This window comes from Liolophura sinensis, chromosome 13 (assembly GCF_032854445.1).
Source record: "Liolophura sinensis isolate JHLJ2023 chromosome 13, CUHK_Ljap_v2, whole genome shotgun sequence".
NCBI classification, from domain to species: domain Eukaryota; kingdom Metazoa; phylum Mollusca; class Polyplacophora; order Chitonida; family Chitonidae; genus Liolophura; species Liolophura sinensis.
This window is the reverse complement of record NC_088307.1, coordinates 876,414-888,599: the sequence shown is the minus strand read 5'-3', so window position 1 is coordinate 888,599 and position 12,186 is coordinate 876,414.

The following is a 12,186-nucleotide window of genomic DNA, read 5'->3' as shown; positions in this document are numbered from 1 at the left end:
GCTGATGTCACGCCACACCGAGAATGTACATACAGCCTTGTTTTAGCTGAAATGAGACCATACCGAGAATGTACATACAACCTTGTCTTATCTTAACCTGTGAATAAATGAAAAGCGGTTGTAAACATGTTGTTGCACAAACCATCAAAATTGAAAACGACCAATAGTATTGTACTACGTTCACTGCGCAGTGAAGGGAATGACGTTGATCATTGTAGTGTGTCGTAGACACTAAAGCACATATCTAAGGGACCTACACATATATGTTTTACTCCATATACTCCTCTAGGATATGAATTAGAACAGATGGCAAAGGCAATTGAATTCTTGCAAAAGAAGTATCGACGACAGACTAAGATGTTTGAAAAAAGTGGTGAGTTCTCCCAGTTTATAGATACATGTAGGTAAGTTATTACGTACAACTGGAAAACTGTAGCACCTGAACATCACAGCCGTCCACATAGGTTGACAAAAACGAAAAATAAATACAGTGAATAAGAACACAAGTTTTATTTCACTGTTCTACTCCTTTCTCGTGATAACAGTTTGCCAGTCATCTTTTCTCTAGTGTAGACAGGTGCTGGGACCGCTTGCATAATTGGATCGCAACCCTAAGTTTATTGTAAATCACTAAGATCGCGATTGTAACCCTTCGTTACAATGGGCACCCTTCGTTACAATGGACATCCCCTTGTACGAATGGACTGTAAGCTATGATAGTCGTAATTTACAACCCAACATAAATATCGAGCCGACCTTGTTGTAAACATTTACATTTGCCCTAAAATTTACGTTAAGTGCAAGTTTAGGTAGACTGTTAGTACTATTCGATTCGGTTGTCAAAGGCGTGACATTTAATTGTCTCAAGAAGATCGAGAATTTTTTCACCTGTTGTTGTTATTAGCTGGTGAATCAATATGATGTAGAACTAACTCTTTTGAATATGCAGACAAGAAAAGTCATTGACTGGTGCCTTTTCCATTTATAGAGACCACCATTATGTACGAGTCAAATCTGGCGTAGTATAGCGATAGCAGACACCAAAAAGTTACAATAGCCTTACGCTTCCTTGTGCAAGCGGTGTAACTTATTTCTACAATCATTGTAAACACAATAGCAGAGCTTCCAAGACACTGTAGCTACGATATTTTGTGCAGGCTTTTCCAGAACAACTGAGATATAGGACTGTCTATACACTGCAAACACGGATATGTTATAGGCCTATATAATGTTAATGATGTTAAATCCAACATTTACAGGTTTTTAAATCTCATCATGTTACAAAATGCTTACAAACTGTTATAATATGATACTATCCTATATGAAATTGATACTCTTAGGCGTTGTATAACCCATTAAAGTAACAACTTGGAAACAAACTAATAACTACATGTTACAGCATTTAATATTCCCGTTTTAATAGTGTAGGTAGGCCTACGTTACGAGCTTACGCGCACCTGCAGCATCGGTTGTGTCTTTGTATGGGCCCGGACAAACAAAATCGGGACTTACATATAGCTACATTAGGGTATTTATTTTAGGGTATATATCTGGTTATTGTGCTTGCACTAAGGGGTTCTAGTTACAATGGATTGTAAACCATTCAAGTTTATAGTAATATTTTCGGAGTAACGATCGCGGCCCTACGTCAACTTGACTCGTACATATGGCTGGTCTATACATATACAGTGCAGGCCTACCGATGAATAACTTTTTCTTGCCTTCATTTTCAAAAGAGTTCTATATCGTCATGATTCACGAAATAACAACAACAAACATGCGAAATGATTTTAGTACCTTGTTTTAGAGACAATTAACCGGCTCATATTTGTACACATCGAGTCAAAATTTCTGCTTAAAGGTGTGAGTAAATTGTTACTATTTAAGCTTCTACATGGATAGTTGAAATAAAACCCTAACTGGAGTAGACTGACAAGAGCCCGAATTTCACCGTTTATGTGTGACCATTTACCAACTATCACACTGTCGTGACTGGTAGGAATTTATTCCCCGTGCTTTAATACCCTACCAAACTCTGTCTCCATAAACACGCGTCTTCTTTGCTGGACATGTTTGACAAAGTAAAGGGCCTTCTCATTAAATCTCCTTTTCCATTCTTTTTTGCAGAACTTTCTGCCGACCTGTTCAATTCCGATGTCCGCAATTTTTACCGGAGTTACCAGCCTCCCCCGCGGAGCACAAGGCGGTCAAACTCCTTCGGGTTTGAAGTCCAGCCTGAAAATCAAGATTTGGAATGGTATTAGGGCCGATTTAATGTCAAACTGCGCCAAGCGCCACGACATATTCCAGCCGCAGTAGTGGATACTCTGGGTCTAGCTGGACGATGGGTTGTAGCGACAGCGGACTGTCCTTACACGTAAAAATATATTTCGTTCAGCATTAAACTAACAAATGAAATTGACAACGTACACCAGTGCTAATCTTGACGAGTAAATCAGTTCACTGTATACAAATTACCCGTGTTTCTCTTTCTGGTAATTTTCTTGTGGTTTTGTCATGTGGTACATCCGTATACGACCCGGAACAGTTTTTGCAAAAGGATATGAAACACGGCCCGTCTACCAATGCAATCTTAATCCCCCATCTTGATCAGACTTGATGAAAGTCTTCCAGTTATAGGTATTCAACTGCCGGGGCAATATTGCGAGAACCACTATGTTCCGCCAATGATATAGATAACAAATTGCGGAAGGTCTGTCACTTCACTTTTCATTCCTTGGTATCCAATTGTTCAAAACAGAATGCTAAATTATCGGTGTTCCTGCCGTATGTTTTTAAAGTACGTGTACGCCGAGAAAGATCCGGTTTGTCAAAAGGCATTGTAATGTAAGTGTCAAAATCAACCGGTACCGGTAATCAAAAAGTGGAAGTCTAGTCCAAGAGTGTCCTGTGTAAAGACTTTTCCACACGGTTCCCATTGATGAAATCGAATCTGACCAGATGACTGAAAATAAAACAAGCTGGATTCTATACAGGTTCGCTGTGTTCTCACGTCTGAACACGGTTTTAAATCACTGGGTTTCAAACAATCAGTGACAATTTCTAACCATTTTATTCTGTTATTACAGTTGATTGTTCCTTTAAATATCGCACACATATTCTATTAATTCAACATAGAGCTTATATTACTCTAACAGGATATTATATTGAATAGAACAGAATGTTGTGTTATGATAACAGAACACACTCTACCCTTATTTAGACAACAGACTTTCTCTTAAAATTCATCTATGCAGACGAAACACCAATGAGGACCTCGTAAAAGTGCAGGGGTTTGGGCTTTCAAATTTCATCAGTTCTTTTGATATCCCTGCCCAAACTAAGCTAACTTTTTAACTTTCTACATTCTGTTATATTCCAACTGTAGTTTCAAATTTCCTTTTATTTTCAAGGAATATATAAAGCGCCTTCTTAACTTTCTTCATTCTGTTATATTACAACTGCAGTTTCAAACTGTTATTTTCAAGGAATATATAAGGAATGTTTGTCTCTGTCGTACCTGTACCGGAGCCACCATTAGTTCGTCAATACTGCGGAAGTGCACGTAAATGTAAAATGATTGATGAAGCGTACGTATAGCTTATCAGTCGTCAGGTCCTCTGCACAAGCAGATCAGGTTTACAGGGGCGTGATTTAAGAGTTTTCGGTGAAACAAAACAGAGGTTGATCGGTTCTGATCAGGAAATATGTGGCCAATCGACTGATTGGTTGAATGATTGACCTGACAGTTTTACTTGTTTTGCTGTCTTTATCCGATGGATTTGGTACAAGTACTTTACGCCGTCGTGAGAAAAAATTGTATATTTGTATGGTTGCGACAAAACTTATTGGTGCAGAAAATCTAGTATATTCAAGAAAACAAGGAGCTAGAATCAGGGGAAACCGCACACAATGAGGAAAGGTAACAGAATGACGATGAACCTACTTTCACAAAGTATAATCAACAAGAACTAGAGCAAAATCGGAAACCAATCAGAATCACGGAAAACTGATTAGAGTCAGAGGAAACCGATCAGAATCACGAAGAAGCCGATGTGAATCACGGGGAAACCTATCAGAATCAAGGTGAACAATCACAGAGAAACTGATCAGAATCACAGTGAAACCTGTGAGAATCACAGGGAAACCGATCAGAAACACAGTGAAGTGAAATCTATGAGAACCACGGGGAAACCGATCAGAATAACGGTGAACGATCAGAATCAGCGGAGAAATCGATCAGAATCAAGGTGAAACCTATGAGAATTATGGGGAAACCGATCAGAATCACAATGGAAAATATGAGAATCACGGGGAAACTGATCAGAATCACAGTGAAACCTATGAGAGTCGGCTGAGAAGCCGGTCGGAATTACAGTGAAACGTATGAGAATCACGGGGCAACCGATCAGAATCACAGTGAAACCTATGAGAGTCGGCTGAGAAGCCGGTCGGAATTACAGTGAAACGTATGAGAATCACAGGGAAACCGATCAGAATCACGGTAAACGATCAGAATCAGCAGAGAAATCTATCAGAATCACAACAAAATACATCAAAATCACGGGGAAACTGAGCAGAAACAGGTGGCAATCTAGTATATCTCATGCTTGTCTTATTCCAAAAGCAGTGGAAGAATGTTTTCACGAGGTTACCGTCCCAAGGTCAACTCAGACAAAGGAGGTTTGCCCACTGGCAGCTGGCATACGCCCATCCGTGCGTGCATAACTTTTCGGGGAAATCCCAGAGACAACTGGCTGTCATGGCCAAAAAGAACCAGTCGTAACAGTACCCTCTTCATCTTACGTCTACTACAAGAACTAGACCAGGCAATCCTACACTTTTCATAAGAGCAAACATGGCTTAACGAATCAATCACATTTCAGTTAAACTCACTATCATCACCCATACATTTCCATGGGTATCAATACTTAACTGCATCTGTTCACGCCTGCGCCTATGATTGAGGACAAACCGTGAGTGACATTCCTGCATAGGTATCAATACTTAACCGCATCTGTTCACGCCTGCGCCTATGATTGAGGACAAACTGTAAGTGACATTCCTGCCTAGGTATCAATATTTAACCGCATCTGTTCACGCCTGCGCCTATGATTGAGGACAAACCGGGAGTGACATTCCTGCCTAGGTATCAATACTTAACCGCATCTATTCAGGCCTGCGCCTATGACTAAGGACATACTGTAAGTATAAGCGTCAAGTCCGACATTCCTATACCATTCATAGTCAATAAAGGGCGTTCCAAGTCGATAATCGCAAGATCCATTTCCACAACAACGTTTAACACTAACTCCCGAAGACAAAGGTATGTAAGAAATTATACAAATAAGAAATAAAGCCGGTAACACACAAGAGTTTTCAATGATGCCGGGCAGACAGAATATTCCAGGCATGAACTCCATATCAATGTTCAAATTCGTAGTCCATCAATGAGTTCCATGTCAAATAACAGCTAAACAAGTATCTCAGTCGCGCTTTAATTGCAACTGTTCATAAAGGCATCATGCTGATGTAATTAGCATGGCTACCTTTACGGCCCCTAGCCCCAGGTTAAGCGGTATTAGATACAGTTTGAAAATGACGAGCGTTACAGACCCTAACCGATCAGATTATGATTCAAAAGTAACGGACGATTACGTCATTCCCGTTAATATGTAAAGATCTCATGCTAGAAGAGGCGCCATCTATGATGTTACACATGACATACAAGATAGACGGTTACACTGGGCAACCAGCGCCATCTATGTTGTTAAATACCATGTACGTGATAGATATGTACATAGGGATAACAGCGCCGTCCACGTGGTTGATCACATGCATATCGCCAGAGATTCTGAACGCTCTGTCCATACCTGCCAACGAGAGTGTTATACTCATTGTAAAATTTGAGAAACTTAGAATGAAGGCGTTTGATGGAGTATCCTTGACAAACTAGTTTTTCAACTAGCAACTTGTGACGTAGATTAAAGCCATCACAATTAACGCAAGATCTGACAAATGCTACAAGGTGAGATATGTATACGCCATATGCAGGACCCTTGGGTATATTGGTAAAAATTGAGGATTCACAACCACAGTTATAGCCGCCAGAAGTATACGTCGCCAAATCGAACTCCTTTATGGCCTGGGAATAATTGAAATTTTGGAAGCGATAGGCTTTGTATACTCATAGGATATGCAAGGTGGCGCTTGGATATTAAAATAATTAGGCACAGCACTACGAACATCAGGTTCATTAAAGATGTGTGGTAGGTTAATTAAATCAAGGCCACTGTCTAAATACTGTACTTTATCTTCAGAAAGAGTCGATCGTGTTGAGTTTCAATTGTAGTTACAGGGCGATACAATCGAAAATACGATATGTCTTGACACAGACGCACAAGGTGAGGTGGAACATTAAAATTGTGTATGTTATTGGATACGTCTTGAACGACCTGTTTTAGCAAGTTCAGTGGCAGTGCATATAATACTGTGCGTAGAGCATGCATTCTATTGGTGTCATACGACAATCCTACTAAATAGGTAACTGTAACGTGTTTGTGAATCATGTTTCTGTTGAACTCCTACCATGACTGCGAGGTCTACGTTTATGGTATTTGAGTAAATTTGTTACGATGGAGTCATATGGTTGGCTAGATGTTACATTGCCGATTCCCATAACGTTATCATTCAACCCATATGGGAAGACTAAACCAATCTCTAGCATCCAGAAAAGCTTACGGATTTTACGTTCAAATTCGACATTAGTCTCATTTGTTGATGGATAAACCGATTCTATTATTTGAATGCTGAAATGGTCCCAGTCATGGTCGGAGGCAGAGAAATGCTTGCCTATTAGCAATTGTTTCTTGCGCACGGACATACGGTGCCCGTTCACCCGTAAATGTAGTTTCTGGGTGGTCTTCCCAACATACTGCTGACCACACTTCTTGCATGTTACCAAGTAAATACAATTGGACCCAATACAACTTAAGTTAACGTAGGAATTAACAGAATAACATTTACCAGTCAGTAAGGAAATAAAAGTGGCGGATGTATCAAATGATGGACATGTAAGACAAATGGCATGTCCACATTTGGAAATAGTTAAATGTTTGCTTTGGGAATTCAATGTCAAACAATCGTTCAGTTGGACAGAGCACCGGTTTGGTGGAAATACCATGTTTAATGCTCTCAAATATATCCGGTATTGCATGCCTAGGTATCAATACTTAACTGCATCTGTTCACGCCTGCGCCTATGATTGAGGGCAAACCGTAAGTGACATTCATGCCTTGGTATCAGTACTTAACTGCATCTGTTTAGGCCTGCGCATATGAATAAGGGCAAACCGTAAGTGACATTTATGCCTTGGTATCAGTACTTAACTGCATCTGTTTAGGCCTGCGCCTATGATTAAGGGCAAACCGTAAGTGAATTCATGCCTTGGTATCAGTACTTAACTTTATCTGTTCAGGCCTGCGCCTATGATTAAGGGCAAACCGTAAGTGAATTCATGCCTTGGTATCAGTACTTAACTTTATCTGTTCAGGCCTGCGCCTATGATTGAGGGCAAACCGTAAGTGACATTCATGCCTAGGTATCAATACTTAACTGCATCTGTTCAGGCCTGCGCCTATGATTAAGGACAAACCGTAAGTGACATTCATGCCTAGGTATCAATACTTAACTGCATCTGTTCAGGCCTGCGCCTATGATTAAGGGCAAACCGTAAGTGAATTCATGCCTTGGTATCAGTACTTAACTTTATCTGTTCAGGCCTGCGCCTATGATTGAGGGCAAACCGTAAGTGACATTCATGCCTAGGTATCAATACTTAACTGCATCTGTTCAGGCCTGCGCCTATGATTAAGGACAAACCGTAAGTTACATTCATGCCTAGGTATAAATACTTAACTTCATCTGTTCAGGCCTGCGCCTATGATTAAGGGCAAACCGTAAGTGACATTCATGCCTAGGTATCAATACTTAACTGCATCTGTTCAGGCCTGCGCCTATGATTGAGGGCAAACCGTAAGTGACATTCATGCCTAGGTATCAATACTTAACTGCATCTGTTCACGCCTGCGCCTATGATTGAGGGCAAACCGTAAGTGACATTCATGCCTAGGTATCAATACTTAACTGCATCTGTTCAGGCCTGCGCCTATGATTAAGGGCAAACCGTAAGTGAATTCATGCCTTGGTATCAGTACTTAACTTTATCTGTTCAGGCCTGCGCCTATGATTAAGGACAAACCGTAAGTTACATTCCTGCCTAGGTATCAATACCTAACTACATCTGTTCAGGCCTGCGCCTATGATTAAGGGCAAACCGTAAGTGACATTCCTGCCTAGGTATCAATACCTAACTACATCTGTTCACGCCTGCGGCTATGATTAAGGATAAACCGTAAGTGACCTTCCTGCCTAGGTATCAATACTTAACCGCATATGTTTAGGCCTGCGCCTATGATTAAGGACATACTGTAAGTGACATGCATGCCTAGGTATCAATACTTAACCGCATCTGTTCACGCCTGCGTCTATAATTAAGGACAAACCGTAAGTGACATTCACGCCTAGGTATCAATATATTACTGCATCTGTTACATAAAACTACAAGTTTAGAATATGCATGTGTATGTACGCGTTTCAACTGTAAATTTAAAGGCAGGCAGTACGACAGCTGGGGCAGCTGATTGGTAGTGAACGTTGACCAAATATTGCTGAAGCTTAGAAGGGCACCTACAATAACAGAAACTTGAATCCCATTTTCATTTATTTTTTTAGATTTTTGTGGGAAGAGATAAAGGCGCTCAAACATTTGAATTCTTAAGTGGGTGTTATGGATCATACTATCAGAGGTTAGGAACTCTGATGTCAGAGAAAGTTTATTAAACACTGACTGAACGTTGGAATAGCTCTTTTTACCTACAAGTAAATGTTTGCTGAAATAATGTTCTAAAATATTCCTTCCGATGTGAACATCAGGTTAAAAAGGTGACACGACGTCAGAGTTCCTAGACCCCGTCAGTATGGCTCATAAAGCCTACCATAGAATCCAAATATTTAAGTGTCTTTCAACACTCTTTCAAAAATGTGAAAAAATAAATGAAATTATTTTTACGCATAGTTTTCAGTTGTCTGTATTATGAACCTTACTTCATATCTTAGCTTTCTATTACTTTAAGTAGAGCTCCGCTATATACTATGGAGACCATCATGCTAGACACTAAGGTATCTTACATCAATGAACGTTCAGTTGAACGGCGTCCGGCGGATATTTCCAGATGATGGAATCTAGTGTATGATCACTGATTATTTCCGGTGTCTATTATACCAGTTGCCTAAGTCTTACGTACTATACAGAAGGCCTAACCGGCGGCAGCTAAAGCGATATTTAGGCGAATAAGCCAGCAAAGATCTGACATATGATGGAACAAAACACAACAGCAACAGAACATGGTAGCTACAGAACAAGGCAGTAATAGAACATGGCAGTAACAGAACACCACAGCAACAGAACACGGCAGTAATAGAACATGGCAGTAAAAGAACACGGCAGTAACAGAACACTACAGCAACAGAACACGGCAGTAATAGAACATGGCAGTAACAGAACACCACAGCAACAGAACACAGCAGTAACAGAACACCACAGCAACAGGACACGGCAATGTAGGATGAAATCGACCGAACAGCTCAGGCACAGAGCGGTAAACAAAGTAAATTGTTTACCGCTCGTGTAGCTGATATTTTATAGCAAACTCGACACATTTTAACAAAAACTTTACAAACCAAGGTGACTTTCTTGTGAGTAAAGCATGTGCAATACCACACGCCTTCCGCTGATGACATTGCCCCAACACAGGCAGACAGCAATCTTGTGTGGCCATGCCTTCAATCATGTCTTATCACTTGTCGCGTTTGTATAAAAAAATACATCAAAATAACATCATGTATTTATATTAACATAAGGTTCGTGTAAGCCTCACATCGAAAGAGCTAATAAAAAAGAAAAAAAAAAACACACACACAAAACAAACACGTATGTTCAGGACATAATCGGGTACCCGCGGGCTGGAGACTTCACCGTAAGCTACTTCCGGTTGGCGGAGAAATAAAAGCCTCAGTGCAGCTATCGGTGTTTTTAACCAGTTACCCGAAATGTTTAGTGTAGAATTTTCTTAATCTGACTGGTGTGTTTATGAAGTTTTCAAGAGATAAATTCATTTTTATTGTTGACGATTTCAAAGCCATAAGCCTACTGTGTGTGTCAGTTAAAAAGTTTGGCACTTGTATTATTTACTTACTCCAATACAACATGCCAATTGTTCTTCAATCTTGGCAGAGTGCCACAGCTGGACACTAGGACTGCAGGAGTTCTTTTCTCAAGTCTCTGTGTGAAACTTCTGAGTACTTTAATTAAGCATACAATAATCCGCTTTGCTATTGTCGCTAACATCCATGATATTTTTTTACACAAATATTGTAGCGCCAATACATCAAAACATTACTGCCCAAAGTGGAAAAAACAACTTGTAAACATATGTTATTGATACACGTCCCTTACATTTTTAAACTTTTATTTCAGTTCACAAATGCATTTTGATATCAGATTTCACTTGGGTGCTGGTTCAAAGAATGTATTGTTAAGCACAAATTAACAGAATGGAATTGTTTCCATGAAGGCATTTTGTAGTCAAAGAGAGCCAGTAAAGAACAGATTTAAGGTAGCCTAGGCTACACGGTGCAAGGTAAGCCAAAAAAGTGTATTATAGCAAATGGAAAACCACCGGTATTTCTTTTTCTGTGAGAAAAACTTTTCCTTCATGCATGTGCTCTGTGGGTGCTTTGTGTTTAGCAAGGTTTAGTGCAAACTACAAATTCTCAAAACAGTTACATTTACACATGCAAAATTTAACTTGTCGTGTATCGGGTTTTTCATTTTTCCCCCACGTTTGTAAGTGAAATTCGTATTGAAATACAGCGTTGTTGTTGTTATTGCACGGAATGTCAGCGTCAAAGTGTCAAATATGTCTGTTAAATTACCGAGTGGCAGATAAGTTTTCACTCGCAACAAGCAAAACCTTTCACGGAAAAAGGAGAGGTATTTGTCCACTTTTAAGGGAGATGAAGAATTAGCTTGTTTTAGCTGCCGTGGTGATACATTACGAATCTCTAATTCTGTAAGACTGGTCCGAAGTTGGGGGTCAAGTGATCACCTTTTCGCGTCCAAAACAAAATGGCCGCCCAATGTTATAGCATTGGGGAGAAGGTAACATTTTGCCACTTTGCAAGCAACCAGTAAGGTTTAGTTGTACAAAATATCACCGCAAAAGCTCTGCAGAGATACTCAGACAATCTGGGAAGCTGAAAATTGTACTAATTTAACGGATACAAGATCGCTGATAGCGATTCAAAAATAGGCATTTTCCTAAGCAATGACGTTGGGAGGACCGTTTTCTTCACCTACGCCGTTGGTTACTAAGATCACGTGGTCTCTGGCTTCCGATCCGTCTTACAGACTGGACTCACCCGTAAATCAATTCTTTAACAAAAATTGACACCTTGCAAAAAAAAAGGACACATCAGCTATTTTAATTCAGTTTCACGTATGGATTTATTCTATCAAATAATTTTTTAAAATCAATCTAACGAAGAACTAAATTTTCCCTCATCGATTTTCCCCAGCCAGCGCATAGGCGTAACAATGTTCAGCCACGTGTGTGTCATCAGCCACAGTGGACCGATCACTGGCTCTGCAGGTGACTGTCCCGTAACTCTGTACAGGCACTCAACAAACTCTCTACACACTATTTAGAAGACTTCCAGGCTCGCAGTAATCTGCTGCTTGGTTCTGCCTTTTAGCCGGAGCTGTACTGTATGTCTAACAACATCTCACATACAGCGAAATAATAACTTCCGACAGTTCCATGCATTTGTTGCTGCTTTATTTACAAAGTATTTATGGCAAAACAGGCAACAATGTAATATACTAAGACTTAAAACTAACCAACACACTGGCCCTAAAGTTATTTAGGTCAAATAATTGGCCACACATGTGCATTAATGTTTAATTTCATGCAAGATTAAATACAACCACATGTAAATATACAAATATGACTGGTGATAAAAGTTTAACCATGAAAACATACTGTACTAAAAAGTGAAATCCTTAAC